A 16,209-nucleotide genomic window follows, 5' to 3' on the forward strand; every position below is an offset into this window, starting at 1 on the left:
CCGCACGTGACTTCCGGCTTCAGTCCCGCCCCCACTCGCGAGGGCCGGCCGGGCTCGTTGCCCCGGCGGGTCGCGGGGGCCGCTGGGAAACCGAGTCCTCCGTTGTGGCTCGCGGAGGCTGCCGCGGCGCCGGCGGTGGTCCTCGCGGTGTCCTCCCGTTCCTGTTTGGGCCTCGCCACCGTTCAGTTCACTTTTCACGCCACACCAATACCTTCAATTTCGCTCTGCTATCTTCGGGCCATTTTTAATACTAGGAGAAGTGCTCCCTCAGTCTAGCCTAAAAAGGGCAAAATTGATGGGGTCGGGGCTCAGCAGACGCGGTTCTCTAGGACGTCGCCGTCCAGGCGCTTCTTCCCAGAAGCCCGTTTATCCTACGTCTTCCCGGTAGTCACCGTCCGACCTCTTGTTCTGCACGCCCTATGCAGATTGTTCTTGAGAAAAAAAGCCGTGTGCAAGAGGAGGAGTTTACTTTACGAACACCTTAAACGAGGAATTTTACTTCTCTGCTAATATTGCGCTCACCGGCTCTCTACCCACCTCTTCTTAAAAAGGCAGGGGGGAAGAAGCAGCGCTGTTTAAGTGGGTTCTAAAAGGTACCTACCCACTAACTGGCTTTTCGGTGAACAAGGATCCGTGTAACCCAGTAAGGCTACATGTCTACAAGTATTTGCACAGCAGTGTTCATTGCTGCATGGTTTTTAATAGATACTAGTAAGAATCCAGGTAAACGTCCATGAATAGGAAGTAATTACATAAAGTTTAATATGGCCATACTACGAAATACTAGATAACTGTTAAAAGAAATGAAGTAGGTTTATAGAGACATGAGAAACTGACAGGAGAAAAATGTGTATTTGTGGTTACATTTGTATATTTATATAAACGTGTACTGCCATATGTGCATGTAGATGCATAGAAAGAGAACTCAGATCACACCAAACAGGACAGTTGTCAACTGGAAAAGAGTATGTGTTGGTGATTAGAAAGTGAATTTTCAAGTTTTATTGTGTCTACTTACATGTTTTTAAATCTTTAACAGTGAGAATTTATGAAGGTCTTCTGTAGTCTTAAAAAGGACCAAAAATAACTAACTTAATCAAAGCTAGTAAACGGCCTCTTGAAAGAGCATTCCCTGAGGCCCTTGAATCTGCAGTAGGTCAAATATTTGAGTGCCCACTAGGTACCAGGTACCATGCTAGATGCAGAGATTATTATGAAAAAACAGACAAGAAAGGTGGGTCCCACCCCTATGGTGCTTGCAGTCTTAGTGGGCATTTTAGAAAGGAGAAAAGAAAGGCAACTTGAAAATGACAGGTAACATCAGTGCCTCACGGTTGGCAGACATTTTTCCTTTTACTTATGTGTGATCATGAGTTTGACTTTGCTGTATTCTTCACATTTGTGTTAATCACTGTAATTAATCTCCCAATAGCTCATTATGATACATTGAAATTACAGGTCAGAGCAATTTGAATCTGCATATCCACTAATCTATTAAATCAGTGCAAGAGGCAGTGTCATGTAATAACCAGAAACACAAGTTTCTACAGCCAAATTGTGTAGGTCCAAATCATAGCTCTGCCACTTACTAGCCATGGGGTTTTGGGCCAAGTAATTTAACCTCTGCTTCAATTTCCTCATTTGTAAAGTGGGAATAATGATAGTAAACTCCTCATAGGATTTTTATGAGGACTATTTTAGTTCATACATGTAAGAGGCATAGAGCAATGCCAGCCACATACTATAGAAATGTTTGCTGTTCTGACTCATCATATCCTTAATTTTAAAAGAAATCTCAGGGATTGCCTCTTTTTTTAACTTTTTATTTTATATTGGAGTATAGTTGATTAACAATGTTGTGATAGTTGCAGGTATACAGCAAAGTGACTCAGTTACACATATACAGGTATCTGTTCTTTTTCTAATTTTTTTCCCATCTAGGCCATTACATATTATTGAGGAGGGTCCCCTGTGCTATACAGTAGGTCCTCAGTTGGTTATCCATTTTAAATATAGCAATGTGGACATGTCAGGGATTGCCTGTCTTGAACTTACATATCTTTAAATCAAATTCCATGCCTAGAATTTACAAATTTATTAGAGAATTACAAGTTAGATACTAAATCAAAAGCACATTCAGGGACTTCCCTGGTGGTCCAGTGGGTAAGACTCTGCGGGGGGCCTGGGTTCAATCCCTGGTTGGGGAACTAGATCCCACATGCATGCCTCAACTAAGAATTCACATGTTGCAACTAAAGATCCCACATGCCGCAACGGAGATCCCATGTGCTGCAGCTAAGACCCAGCGCAGCCTAAATAAATAAATAATAAAAATAAATATTAAAAACGGTCCACATCCTAAATAAATAAAGCACATTCACTATAAACTGAAATGTGCTCTCTGAAAGTTATTTATTACAACAGATGTTCTATATTTCCCAGGCCTAGGCTATCAAAGGCAAATAATCATTTTGAAAAATTAAATATCCTTCTTTCTACTTTTCTTCATTCTTAACAGTACTTTCTGAAAGGCAAGCTTGGAACTAGAAGGGAAAGTATTGTGCTATTTTGAGAGCTTCAAAGAACTTTAGAACAGTTGCCTTCAGAATGTGCCTGCCCTCTGGCTCCTTGCCGTTAACCCTTATACCCGCAACTTAAGTACCAGTTTATTCTGTACCAAAACATAGTGAGTGTGTGTGTGTGTGTGTGTGTGTGTGTGTGTGTATAAAACAGTGCTAAGGTCTTGGTGAACTTGTTTCTTAATATACATTTAAAGTATGTTTCCTACAATAGAAAATCTATGGTAATAATTCACTAAAGGCATTTCTCTTAGTAATTTGTCAGAGTCCTATGTGTATCAGTCAAAAAGATACCTAATATGGTAATTCATATATTTCTTTACAAAATAATCTCTCACCTGGACAGGAGTCTGAGTCTTCCTAAACCTATCATGACAGATCTTTTCTTTGCATTGTCCACACCACTGAGTGGTTTCTCAAGACCTATCTGATCAGGGAATGCCCCACTTTAAGTCCATCAATGAATTCCATTGTCCTTGGCATGGAGTTTACACTTCATAGGATGGAATACAAGGCTTTTTCCAATCTGCAACAGAGAACATATGGCCTGCAAAGCCTAGAATGTTTACTGTCTAGTCCTTTACAGAAAAGATTTGCCAACCCCTGGTCTAGAATCATACAGTTATACAAAGTTTATTATGAAAAACAGCAAAGTCTCACCCACCCCCTCCCCCATTTTCCTGTCCCCAAAGGCAACCACTTCTATCTCTCTTAGTTGATTATTTTAATACTTACTTCCGTTTCTCTAAATAGCATAATGACAATATTCTTTAATTTTCAACTTTGAGAATTATATATTGTCTTCCCACTATGGGAGATGAGGATGTAACTATCTTTATCCCCTCACCCCACCATCCATATCTCTGCCATCCCCCCTTTTTCCAATATAGTTATATAATAATTTTGGTAGGTCAATATTCAGTGTTATGACTCTATTAACGCAACTCATAGTTGAGCCATGTAGTAGACTATGATATTTTTTCCATGCAAAGCTTTTTGTTTTTCCTGGCATAATTATTTTGGGGTTTTTTTTAATGTTGTTTGCTTAGTTTTGTTTTTACCAATTCAACCTGAAAGTCTTCACCAATTGTCTAAATTTCCTCTCAGGATGTTCAGATGCCTGAGGTGCTCCATTAATTTCATCATCCTACAGACGGCTCCTAGAGCTTTCTAGCTCACTACCATCTGGACATTTTTATTAAGTTCAATATTCATTAAATGTTTTTCTTTGACATAGTAATTATTTTTATTGTGCTTTTGAATGTGTTTTTCATTTTCCAAATGCATGGGGATTTTTGATTTATCATTCAAAATTGATATCTAACCCAGTTTCATATGGTCAGAGATGATGGTCCGTGTGATATCGATTCTTTCAAATATTATGAGACTTCCTTTATATCCTAATTTGTAGCCTAATAAGTGGTGAAATGAGAAAATGGATGTGAGCCTGAAAAAAAAGAGGTGTTCTTTAAGTATTGAATGCAGAGTACTATGTTCATCAAATCAAACTTCTTAATTAGAGATACAATGAAGTTTTGTTTCAGCCTCCTGATTATTCCAAAAATCTGCCATTCAGCTGGGTTTTTGGATTCCTATACTCATGGATGACCAATGATTATGGGATCATGTAGGTTACCATCATACCTGATTCTGTGAATCCCGGGTTGCGCTGAGCACTCCAGCCCTGTGCCTCCATAGTATTTACTTTGAAATTGTATGTTTGTATAACTGTATCCCCTGTTAGGCTATGTACTATTTTCCTATTATGGCTGTAACAAATTGCCACAAACTCAGTGGCAAAAACAGCACGGATTTATTATCTTACACCTGGGGAGATCAGAAGTCCGACATGAATCTCACCGTGCTAAAATCAAGGTCTTGGCCGGGCTGGTCCCTCCTGGAGACACTGAGGGGAGAATCCACTTTCCTGCCTTTTTTGGCTTCCATGCATTATTCCAGTCTCTTCTGCCATCACATCTACTAGTGACACTGATTCTCCTGACTTCCTCTTATAAGGACCCTTGCAATTACACTGGGCCCATTCAGACAATCCACGATAATCTCCCTTTCTCAAGAACCTTAACAATCCCATCCACAGAGTCCCTTTAAACAGGTAAGGTAACATAATCATAGGTTATCATAAACATAGGTTTGGAAATTAGGACATAGACATATTTGGAAGTCTATTATTCACGTCTGTACATATAGTACATCTTTTCTGATAATTCCAATATCTGGATTTATCTGTATGTCTCTACTCTGTTGTTTGGTATGTGTGTGGGGTTTTTTTTTCCCCCTCTTGGTTTTCCACCATTTGGTCTTGTTTCCTGATAAGGCTGATAAATTTTTTAGTGCATCCTGGTCTTTAAGTATGAAAAATTACAGAGATAAATTGAGGATCTGGATGGTGTTATCTTCCTCCGGAGCGGATTACTATCTCTTCTGGAAGGTTATTAGAGTAGGGGCAGACTACTTTAACCCAGTCTAGACTGTTCTGATTCCAAACTGGGTTTTTGTCTTTGTGAGGGCTGGTCTATTTCTGTATCATCTTAATCCCAGGATGTAGCTCTGCAGGGGTGCTGGGCAAGTCCTGCCAAACCTCTGCTCAGCTTTTCAACCTCGCAGCTGCTGCTTTCTGGTACTTACAAATCAGCAAATGCCTTGAGGTTCACCTCTCTGGACCTTCTCTCCTGAATCTCGATTTCTCAAATCCTCACCTACCTAGGTCTCCAATGCCTTCAAAAAGATTTTTAGCGACAAAAGCAAAAATGGACAGATGAGACTACACCAAACTTAAAAGCCTATGCACGTTAAAGGAAACGATCAACAGAGTTAAAAGGCAACTTACGGAATGGGAGAAAATAATTGCAAATCATCTATCTGATAAGGGGTTAATATCCAGTATATACAAAGAGCTACTACAATTCTACCATTAAAAAAAAAAAAATGTGGGCTTCCCTGGTGGCGCAGTGGTTGAGAGTCCGCCTGCCGATGCAGGGGACGCGGGTTCGTGCCCCGGTCCGGGAGGATCCCACATGCCGCGGAGTGGCTGGGCCCGTGAGCCATGGCTGCTGAGCCTGTGAGCCATGGCCGCTGAGCCTGCGCGTCCGGAGCCTGTGCTCCGCACGGGAGAGGCCACGGCTGTGAGAGGCTCGCGTACCGCAGAAAAAAAAAAAAAAATTCTAGAGATCTGTTACACAGCAATGCGAATATAGTTAACACTGCTTAACTGTACGCTTAAAAACGTAAATTTTATGTTATGTGCTTTTTACCACAATTAAAAATTCTCCCCCCGGAAAGATTTTAAAATGTATTTTACCAGCTCTTCTAGTTGTTCTCAGCAAGAGGGTTGTTCTGACATAAGCTAGGCAGTCATAGCCAGAAGCCATGAAGGCTTTTCTATTTTTGTTTCTAATAAAGTTGTTTACTTCCCTGTTTCCATTCTTTTCCCCCTCTAGCTAATTCTTGACTTAGTAGTCAGAGCTTGATTTTTAAAATATAATCAGAGTATTCTACTCCTTTGTTTAAAAAACTATCAGTGGCTTCCAATTGTGCCTACAATAAAATACAGCATCTATAGGAAAAACCTGTCTACCTCGCCAGCATCCTCTTCAGGCTCTTTCTTTTCCACTCATTATGATCCAGCCACATTGGTCTTTTAGTTCCTCCAACAAACTGAGCTCTTTTTCACATGAAGGCCTGTACACATACTGTGCCCTCTTTTTGCCTGGAAAGTTCTACCCCCCACTGGCTATCTTCCAGTTATCTTTGATATCTCAGATTAAATATCACTTCCTTAGTGAGGACATCCCTGACTACACAAGCCCAAATAGGTACTTCTATTGTATGAAATTCACTGTATACTTCTTTCCTTTGTAGCTGTCATCAAAACTTTGGATTATTTATTTGGGGGTTACTTGCTTAATCATTGCTTATCTCTCCCACTAGATTATAAACTCTATAAACATCCATGTCTCTTTGATACAGTTCAATGCCAAGTATAGCGCCTGGTATACTATATATATTTATATATATTTGTTGAAAGAGTAAACCAATAATTATTTTTTCAATTGCTCTATAATATTCATTTTACAGGAAAATTATTTCCTCTTAGTCAGGAGGTGGCATTGTTGGTTAAAGAATGTGTAAGTGGGAAAAAAAATCACTTAATAAAGTGGCTTTTTAAATTAGTCACTTCTTCCACCAGTATTTAATCAGGACCTTCTCTGTTTGATACACCATAGTGACTAAAATCTTCCAAAGAGCCCAGTTGTCTGATAAGATATATTATTAAGATAATTTTAGTTAGGGAGTGGCAAAGTACAGTCAGCAGATCCACTATCTGCTTTTGTAAATAAAGTTTTTTTTGGAACACAGTCATGCCCATTTATTTGCATTTTTGTCTATGGCTACTTCACAATACAATGGCAGGGTTGAGTGGTTGCAACAGTGACCATACGGCCCACAAGCCTAAAATATCTATCTGGCCCTTTAAGAAAAAGTTTGCCAACCCTTGTTTTAACTCCAAAAGAGCAAAATGAACAATATACATATACACACATACATATATATGTTTTTCTACATAAGTTTTAGTTTACAGACTGGGTTGAAATAACCTAATTAAAAAAAATAACTACCTTAGAAAAATCTTATAATCAACATATTAAAGTAATCCACAAAGATACTTCTGTGTCCTTCTCAAGAGGCACTGGTGGCAGCCTAAAGCAGTCACATGAACCCACGTGCAGCTAATAACAAAGAAAACTAGACAAAATATAATAAAGATAACTTTTTAAAGATCTGAAAGACAATGAATTTAGGCAGAAACCACAGAATTTACTCAGCAACTGGTGATAATTATGAATCTGTGGCTTTTTACCTGACAGTGTCCCTCACCCCTTCAAATACAGGAGTGAAACACTGCAGTCTTTTTTTTAATATGTATATATGTTTATTTATTTATTTTTGGCTGTGTTGGATCTTTGTTGCTGCATGCAGGCTTTCTCTAGTTGCGGCAAGCAGGGGCTACTCTTCCTTGTGGTGCGCGGGCTTCTCATTGTGGTGGCTTCTCTTGTTATGGAGCATTGGCTCTAGGCGCGCAGGCTTCAGTAGTTATGGCATGGGGGCTCAGTAGTTGTGGCTCACGGGCTCAGTAGTTGTGGCTCACAGGCTCTAGAGCTCAGGCTCGGTAGTTGTGGTGCATGGGCTTAGCTGCTCTACGGCATGTGGGATCTTCCCGGACCAGGGATCAAACCCATGTCCCCTGCACTGGCAGGAGAATTCTTAACCACTGCACCACCAGGGAAGTCCCAACACTGAAGTCTTATTGGCTCAAGGTGGTAGCAAACTAAGTTCAAGGTTGTTAGAAGAGAACCTGGAAACTTGGGAGGGAGTCCTGAAACAAAGGACCCACAGAAGGGAAAAGATCCAAAATCCAAGTAAAAACTCTGTCAGAATCCTTGGCTGCATTCAACTACATGCGCAGGACCTGCTGAAATATAGCAATAGCAGTCAGGAGTCCTTGGAAAACAATAGCATTGGGTAAGAGGTGTGTTTGCTGCCCTCTGACAACATATATTCCCCAACAGATGTGCACCTCAGGCAGCAAAAGCTGAAGCCCTGTGGGTTTAAGATAGCAGAGAACAGAGACAGGGCTAGCAGAGAGAGTAGCTTGACATTTATAAGGGAAAACTGATCATTAGGGGAACAGCGAAGAGGGTGAACCCCCCATAATCTGAGCAAAAACATTGGCCAAATCTTTGTTTAAATGGAGAACTAAGCAGAAATATAAGCTACTACACTCTACAGGGTTTGAGTCCAGGCAAATTCACTTCTTTCTAAATTAAAGCCACAATAATTTTCTTAAGAATGTAACAGAATCCAGAAGGTCAGTGAACTTACTTTTTTTTTTACAACAAGTTGTAAGTTTTAACTGACTAAAATCTGACAGAATTAGAAAGAAGAAATAGATAAAATAATTATAGTTGCAAATTTTAACATGTCCCTCTCAGTATTTGATATAACAAGTAGACAGAATATAGAACTGAAAAATACTCTTAACCAGCTTGTCTTGATTGATATTTATAAAACATTTCACCCCAAAACAGCAAAATAGACTTTTTTTCCAAGTATACAAGGAATACCCAGCAAGACAGGCCACATGCTAGGCCATAAAACAAGTCTCAGTACATTTAAATGGATTGAAATGTTACAGTTATATTCTCTGACCACAATGGAAAATTTCTAAATATTAGCATGAATCTCAAGGGCATTATGCTGAATGAAGAAAACCAGTCTAATAACTTACATACTACATGAGTCCATTTATTTGACATTCTTGAAAAGATAAAACAACAGGGATAGAGAGCATGTCAGTGGTTATCAGCGTTCAGGGGTGGTTGGTAGACATGACTACAAAGGGATAGGGCAAGAATTTGGTTGGGGGGGGTGTTAGGGGAATGGAACTATTCTGTATCCTGATTGTGGTGTTCCTTATACAAAATCTATACATATGCTAAAACTTATAGAACTGTATACCAAAAATAAAGTCAGTTTTACTGTATGTTAATTTTAAAATGTAGTGGTGGGACTTCTTGTGCATCTGGTTCTAGGATTCAAATGATGTCAGGTCTTGACTTTTCAGTTTCTCTTCCATCTCTTGCAGATTTTGCTACATCCTTCAGGTTGCATATGCTAGCCCTTGGCAACTTCAGGCTCATATCAGCACAATGTCACATCTAGCAAAGGAGAGATAAAGAGCATGCTTAACTGATAGCTCAAAGAGAAGTCCCAGAATTGTCTTGTAGGCCTTGACTAGCCTTACTAGGATACTTTGCACATTTTTAACCAATCATTGTAATTAAGAGGGTGAGAGGGATGCCCTGATTGGCTTAGTGTAGATCATGTGCTCCACCCCTGGCTCCAAGGGGGTTTAGGGGAAGAGGTAACTTCATAGAAACCACATGGCCTAAGACAGGAGGAGAAATAGATCCTCACATGAAAACCAGAGTACTGTTATCCCAAGATGAGGGCTTAGATGGCGGGAGGCAAAAGCATTACATGGCCATTACATTAAACAGCAATTTGGTCATTTGCAGTCAAGCAGACCACACTGTCACTATTTGCCAGGTACTAGAGCAAATAATTATTTGATTATTACAGTAGGATGATTTTTTTTAAAAAAGATCATTTCAAAATTCCTTTTAGAACAATTTCATTATTTAGATGCTTCATATGTTTAGGCTCCAGGATAAAAGAACTTCTAAGATTTTAATAATTTATTACAGGTTCTCAAAGGAATTATGCAATTAACTGTTTTCTCTAATCAAAATGAAGATTATCAAAAGAGAGAAAAAACTGGGGGGGAAATTTGAAAGGTGATCAGTTTGAAGGGTGATGATTTAAACAAGAAATTCTCTTGGCAGGAATATGGTTTGGAGAACCTCAGGAGTGTGAAGGAAAGTTTTCTCTATCACCAAAGTTTGAGATTCACAATGGTGTTAGGTGTATCCCTCATGATTTTTCTGTAGTCAGCTAGATATCTCCACAGGAACTTCCCACAGGCATCTTATCCAATTCAATTCGCCTACAAGTGAACTCATGAGCTTCCACTCCAAAACCTGCTTCTCATCCTGTATGCAGTCCATGTCTTAGTAAATGGTTTCATTTCCCACAGAAGCCCTCATTCTCCCTCCATCCGTCAGTCACAGGGTTCAGCTGACTTTAACAACGTCTTTCAAATTGATCCCTTCTGTCCTTCCCACTGTAATGGGGATGACTTGTTTGGCCTATTACAGTTTCTCCTAAACGGCCTCCGGTGTCACTTACCACCTTGCATACTGTTAAGAAAAGCATTTTCCTAAAATGCAATGGAATTTCCTCCCTGTATTGCTTAACTATGCTTCAGTGAGGAAAAACACCCAGATGTTGAGTAGTTATCCTTGAACCGTGGGATTGATGATTTGATGTTTTTGTTCTTATACATTTGGGCATTTTACAATATTTAGTAATGAGCGGAAGAAAAAGATTCAGTGCTTTCCATCACCTACTTAGCATGGTATACAGGCCCTATGAGACCCCACACCACCTCTCCATCTTGGCCTACTCCCCCTGACTCCAGTGAATACTCTTTGTAGACCAGTGGCTTACAAAATGAGCTTAACAAAGTCTCTTCCTGGAAGTGCCTTGGAGGTCACAGCAGGGGATTAAGGGCTCTCCTTCACTCAGAGGATCCCCTTGCCCCTGTCTTTTATTTCTTAATGTATTGGGCTTTTTCATGATATTTCCTTTAAAAAATGTATTTTGCTTCTAATTAAAGGTTTAAAAGTGGTTATCCCAGTTACCATCAAGAAAGCATTTTCTGATCTTACCGTGCTCTTTCTCTCCTTCATAACTTTTACTTGCTGTTTCTTGTACCTCTGATGCTGTTTCCACCTTTATCTTTTGGTAAACTCTTCCTCTTCAAAACTTACCTTTTAGAGTGAGGGGGGTCAGAGTGGGCAGGGTGGTAAATCTTTTGTGAAATCCTCCCTTATGATGTGAAACTGAGCTAGTCACTCCTTTCTCTGTTCCTCAGCCTCTATCCAGTCACTAGATTCATTTATTTCTGTGTTCCATAAACATACATTCCATGTGTCAAAAACTATGCTAAGCTCCCCAATGCTAGGTTTTCCAGCTGTGCTGCTGGGGTCTTCAGGGGAGGGTAAGAAGGAAGCCCTGACTCAACATCTCAGGATCTCTTTTATTTCTTTCATGGATTGAGCCTCTGCCTAAGATTTCCATTCAGAAAGGTTTCTGCCACGAATAATAAGCAAATAAATAGTTTGAAAATCACAAAAAAAAAAAAAAAGAACTATGCTGAGAACTGGGGTGCAAGGTTGATCAGCACACTGACTAGCCCTGAGTTAGGTCCTCCTGCTTTGTGTTTCCATAAAACTCTGTTTCATGTTTTATGGCACTGATCACACTTCGCTTCTTTGCCATTCCCTGCTGGACTATAAAACAGCGTGAGGGAAGCGAATCTTCTGTCTCGTCATCTCTCCATGCCCACCAACTACCACAGAGCCTAGAACATGGTAGGTGCTCAAAAATTATTTATTGAACCCTTGTCCTTAAAGTCGACACAAATTGGTGGGGGCAGACATGATGGAACAATATATTATTTATTTATTGCACAGAGATTACTGGTGGGAATATGAAAGCGGTGCTGGTCATTTCTACCCTAGCAGTTCTCCTATGATACAGTTTATTTCTTTGGGCCATTTTTCTGGCTGTCCCTGAAGGCTTTTGATTGAATGCAGGAAAATAAACAATTACAGAGGTTCTAGATGATCTTATCTTTCTACAGAAGAGATTGACCTTATTTTTTGGCAGGCAACTAAAGTAGGGCAGATCAGTTCATTACAGTGAGGGCTGAGCTCATGTGAGGCTGGGCTGCAGTCTTACAGCAGTTGCTCTACCTCTAGATTACACTCGGGGGATGCCTTCCAAGAGTATCAGTTGAGAGGGATGAGTTGTTTCCTGGATTACCTCATTCTGGCAGATGTTCAGCTCCAACTTCTGGGTACTGGAAACTCTGCTTTGCTTTTTAGCCATTTTCTGCTTTGTTCTATAGCCTCTAATCCATGTATCTTAAGAATCAGTACATACCTCAAACTGAAATCAAGTGTCAGGGGACTCCCCTGGGGGCACAGTGGTTAAGAATCCACCTGACAATGCAGGGGACACGGGTTCGATCCCTGGTCTGGAAAGATCCCACATGCTGCGGAGCAACTAAGCCTGTGTGCGCCACAACTACTGAGCCTGTGCTCTAGAGCCTGGAAACCACAACTACTGCACCCACGTGCCACAACTACTGAAGCCCATGTGCCCTAGAGCCTGCACACTGCAACTACTGATCCCATGTGCTCTAGGGCCTGCGTGCCACAACTACTGAGCCCACGTGCCACAACTACTGAGTCCACACACTGCAACTACTGAAGCCCGTGCGCCTAGAGCCCATGCTATGCAAGAAGAAAAGCCACCGCAATGAGAAGCCCGTGCACCACAACGAAGAGTAGCCCCCGCTCGCTGCAACTAGAGAAAGCCTGCACGCAGCAACGAAGACCAAACGCAGCCAAAAAAAAAGCATAAATCAAGTGAGTGTCAGGAGCTAAGTTCACCTCTGTATCTCCCTTATTACCAAGATCTTGACTCAAGTCCTGGCTGCTCAAACTCCATTTGTTCTCTGTACCGCCATGAGATTGCTGAAATCTGCTGGTTGCTCTGCCTTTTGGCCCCTACTCCAGTTCTTCCTGTTATAGATTCCTCGGCCAGTGCTCTCAAGTATTTGTTTTATCATGAAGTTATTTTCACTTAAACAATAATCAAACATTAATAATAATACAGGTTCAAGAGTGTGTTAATTAAAATGAGAATTTATAAAGGAAACACCATTCTGAAAATGAATAACATAGAGTATTCAGTAGAACAAATTCAAAATAAATAAATACACACAGCTCTGTTTCCAAATAGCAAAAATGGCTGCACATCAGTTTGAGTCAAATAAGCAACCAAACAAGAGTATGAAAACTCCTAGAATTTTATTCTAAAATCCTGAAGTTGACTATGAAAGTAAAATTTTTCTATGTTTAAAAAAGTTTATAAATTAGGGCTTCCCTGGTGGCTCACTGGTAAGAATCCGCCTGCCAATACAGGGGACACGGGTTTGATCCCTGGTCCAGGAAGATCCCACATGCCGCGGAGCAACTAAGCCCATGCACCACAACTACTGAGCCTGCGCTCTAGAGCCTGTGTGCCACAACTGCTGAAGCCCACGCGCCTAGAGCCTGTGTCTTGCAACAAGAGAAGCCATGACAATGAGAAGCCCGAACACCGCAATGAAGAGTAGCTCCGGCTCGCTGCAACTAGAGAAAGCCCACACACAGCAACGAAGATCCAACTCAGCCAAAAATAGAAACAAATAAATAAATTTATATTTTAAAATAGTTTATAAATTATATGACTTGCAGTTTCATAAAATTCTGAATGAATGCTCTAAGGACAAAATAGATCCCTGAGCAACGTATCATATTTGAACAAGGCCCCTGAATGTCACAGATATCAGTCACAAAAGTAAACACTTATCCATGGCAGACTGAGTAAAGATTTCAGTGTGATATTCTAGAAGGTCAAGACTATAAATCACTTTTACTGTACACAGCTCTACACACAGAGTTTTTTGTGGGAATTCTTGGGTTTCCACTTTGCACATCATCTATCACCTAATGTGTGAAGTCAGTTCAGACATATGCAAAAAGTTGTACAAGTTACTGTATTTACAAAAATGGCACAAAAGTGAATTCAACAGTCTATGCGTGTACATACTTCATTCACCTCTTCAACAAAAACAAAAAGATATTCTAACACTACAGAAGTGAAAAACACTAGGTACCATGGGCTCTCTTACATAAGCATTAGGGTCACACAAGGTTACACCAGAATAGGCAAATATTGCCCAGGAAAAATTCTATTTTTAAAAATGAAACAAGGTTAAGGCAAATCAAGTTCAGCTACAGGGACACAAGTCCTTCATATCTGCTTGAAATACGTGATGTCTTCTAATCTGTGGTCTTAAACTAATGTTTTACAAAATCCAAAAAGAAAAAGACAGAGGAAAGTAACAATAGAGATTATATGAAATAAGAAAAATATTAAAAGTTTAAAATTAAGTGAAGAAAGCCAAAACATTAACATCATAAAATTTGCTTATTACTTGTTAGAACTAGTTCTACACTAGAAAATAGGAAATATATACAGTTGTTTTCAGAAAATTACTTTATACTGCTCTGATGTGTATTTTTCATTGGTGCATTGTTTAATCCAAAAATTATACACATTCAAATTTTAAGATTATACCCCTTCAAGAAACAGCACATCTCACTGCTACCTATCAAGCTGTCCCAATGACATAGTGTATGAAAGGAAACAAATAGCTGAGAAGTAATACATTAAGAAGAAACAATAAAAATGAGAAGATTCCCAATTCAGTTCTTTTACTCAGCCAAACAGTTCACTAACCACAGCAATGGTCTCTGTTTGGAAGTTCCCGTCGAGTAGGAGACATGGTCCCTAGACACCTATGTCTCATCTGAGGCTGCAGTAGAAGTTGCTTGAGGGGCAAGATAGAGGCAGGGGATTAAGAGGTACAAACTACTGTGTACAAAATAAATAAACTGCAAGCACATATTGTACGACACAGGGAATGTAGCCAGTAGTTTATAATAACTATAAATGGAGTGTAACCTTTAAAAATTGTGAATCACTTTTTTGTACACCTGAAACATATAATATTGTATATCAACTATACCTTGATAGTAATAATAATAAAAGAAATTGCTTGATCTTAATTTTTTCTTTATCCATGTTGTAATTCTCAGAATTTTTTAAAAGGCTTTTTTGCAACTATTTCCTCAAGAGCTCTGCCCCCGGACTTTCTTCTCAGATGAAGATAGCTCGCTTTCAATTTTGCATCTTCATTTTTCTCTAGACTAGGCACTTTTTCTCTCATTTCCTTCATCTCAGCAAAGATGTCGTGGGAATGTCTGCAGATCCAGGGCTCCCTCATACACCTGACACTGGGAAAAGCAAAGAACATGCCATCTCTTCCAGTGACTTCCCCCTATGATTATTTAGAAGTGTATTTCATAATTTCCAAAAAAGTGGCGATTACACTAATTATCTTCTTGTTATTGATTTCTAGCTTCATTCCACTATAGCCAGAGTCAAACTCTATGACTTACATTCTTTATAGGCTAGCATATGGTGAATTTTTGAAAATGCTTTGTATGTATTGAGAAAGAATGTGAGGCATCTCTCTCAAATGGTGAATCCTCTGGTTATCGCTGCCATCCTGGCCTTGGCGGTGCTGATTTCGAGACCCTCCGGAGCAGAGTTCCATGCAGGGGGATGTGTCGGAGTCCCTGGCTTGGCGCCCCGTGCTCTCAGGCCTCTGCGGGCCGCAGAGGGGCTCGATGATTGGGAATGGGGCTGGCAGAGGTACAGGCAGCCTGTGGTCGGTGACGACTCTGGAGGTCCAGTGTCTCGCAGTGACCTCTAAAACATGGTTTGCTATTCACTTGACCCAGAAAACACCACAAACTCATGCAAGTCAAGAGATTCAAATCTTCGTGTTCACTCTCAGAACACTCGTGAAACTGCTCAGGCCAGTAAGTGTATGCATATCCGTAAAGCCACCAAGTATCTGCAAGATGTCACTTTAAAGAAGCAATGTGTGCCATTCTGTCCTTACAATGGTGGAGCTGGTAGGTGTGCCCAGGCCAAACAGTGGAGCTGGACTCAGGTCGGTGGCCCAAAAAAAGTGCTGAATTTTTACTGCACATGCTCAAAAATGCAGAGAGTGATGCTGAACTTAAGGGCTTAGATGTAGAGCACATCCAGGTGAACAAAGCCCCCAGGATGCGGCACAGGACTTAACAGAGCTCATGGTTGGATCAACCCATGCATGAGCTCTCCCTGCCACATTGAGATGATCCTTACTGAAAAAGAAGAGATTGTTCCTAAACCAGAAGAGGAGGTTGCCCAGAAGAAAAAGACATCCCAGAAGAAACAAAAACTTATGGCCTGGGAATAA

At 40.3% G+C, this 16,209-nt stretch overlaps 1 pseudogene; it reads left to right on the top strand.

Moving 5' to 3' along the window:
* The first annotated feature begins 15,678 nt into the window (after nt 1-15,678).
* Nucleotides 15,679-16,209, top strand: LOC132528621 (large ribosomal subunit protein uL22-like; annotated as a pseudogene).

This window comes from Lagenorhynchus albirostris, chromosome 11 (genome assembly GCF_949774975.1).
Source record: "Lagenorhynchus albirostris chromosome 11, mLagAlb1.1, whole genome shotgun sequence".
In the NCBI taxonomy this organism is placed as follows: Eukaryota; Metazoa; Chordata; class Mammalia; order Artiodactyla; family Delphinidae; genus Lagenorhynchus; species Lagenorhynchus albirostris.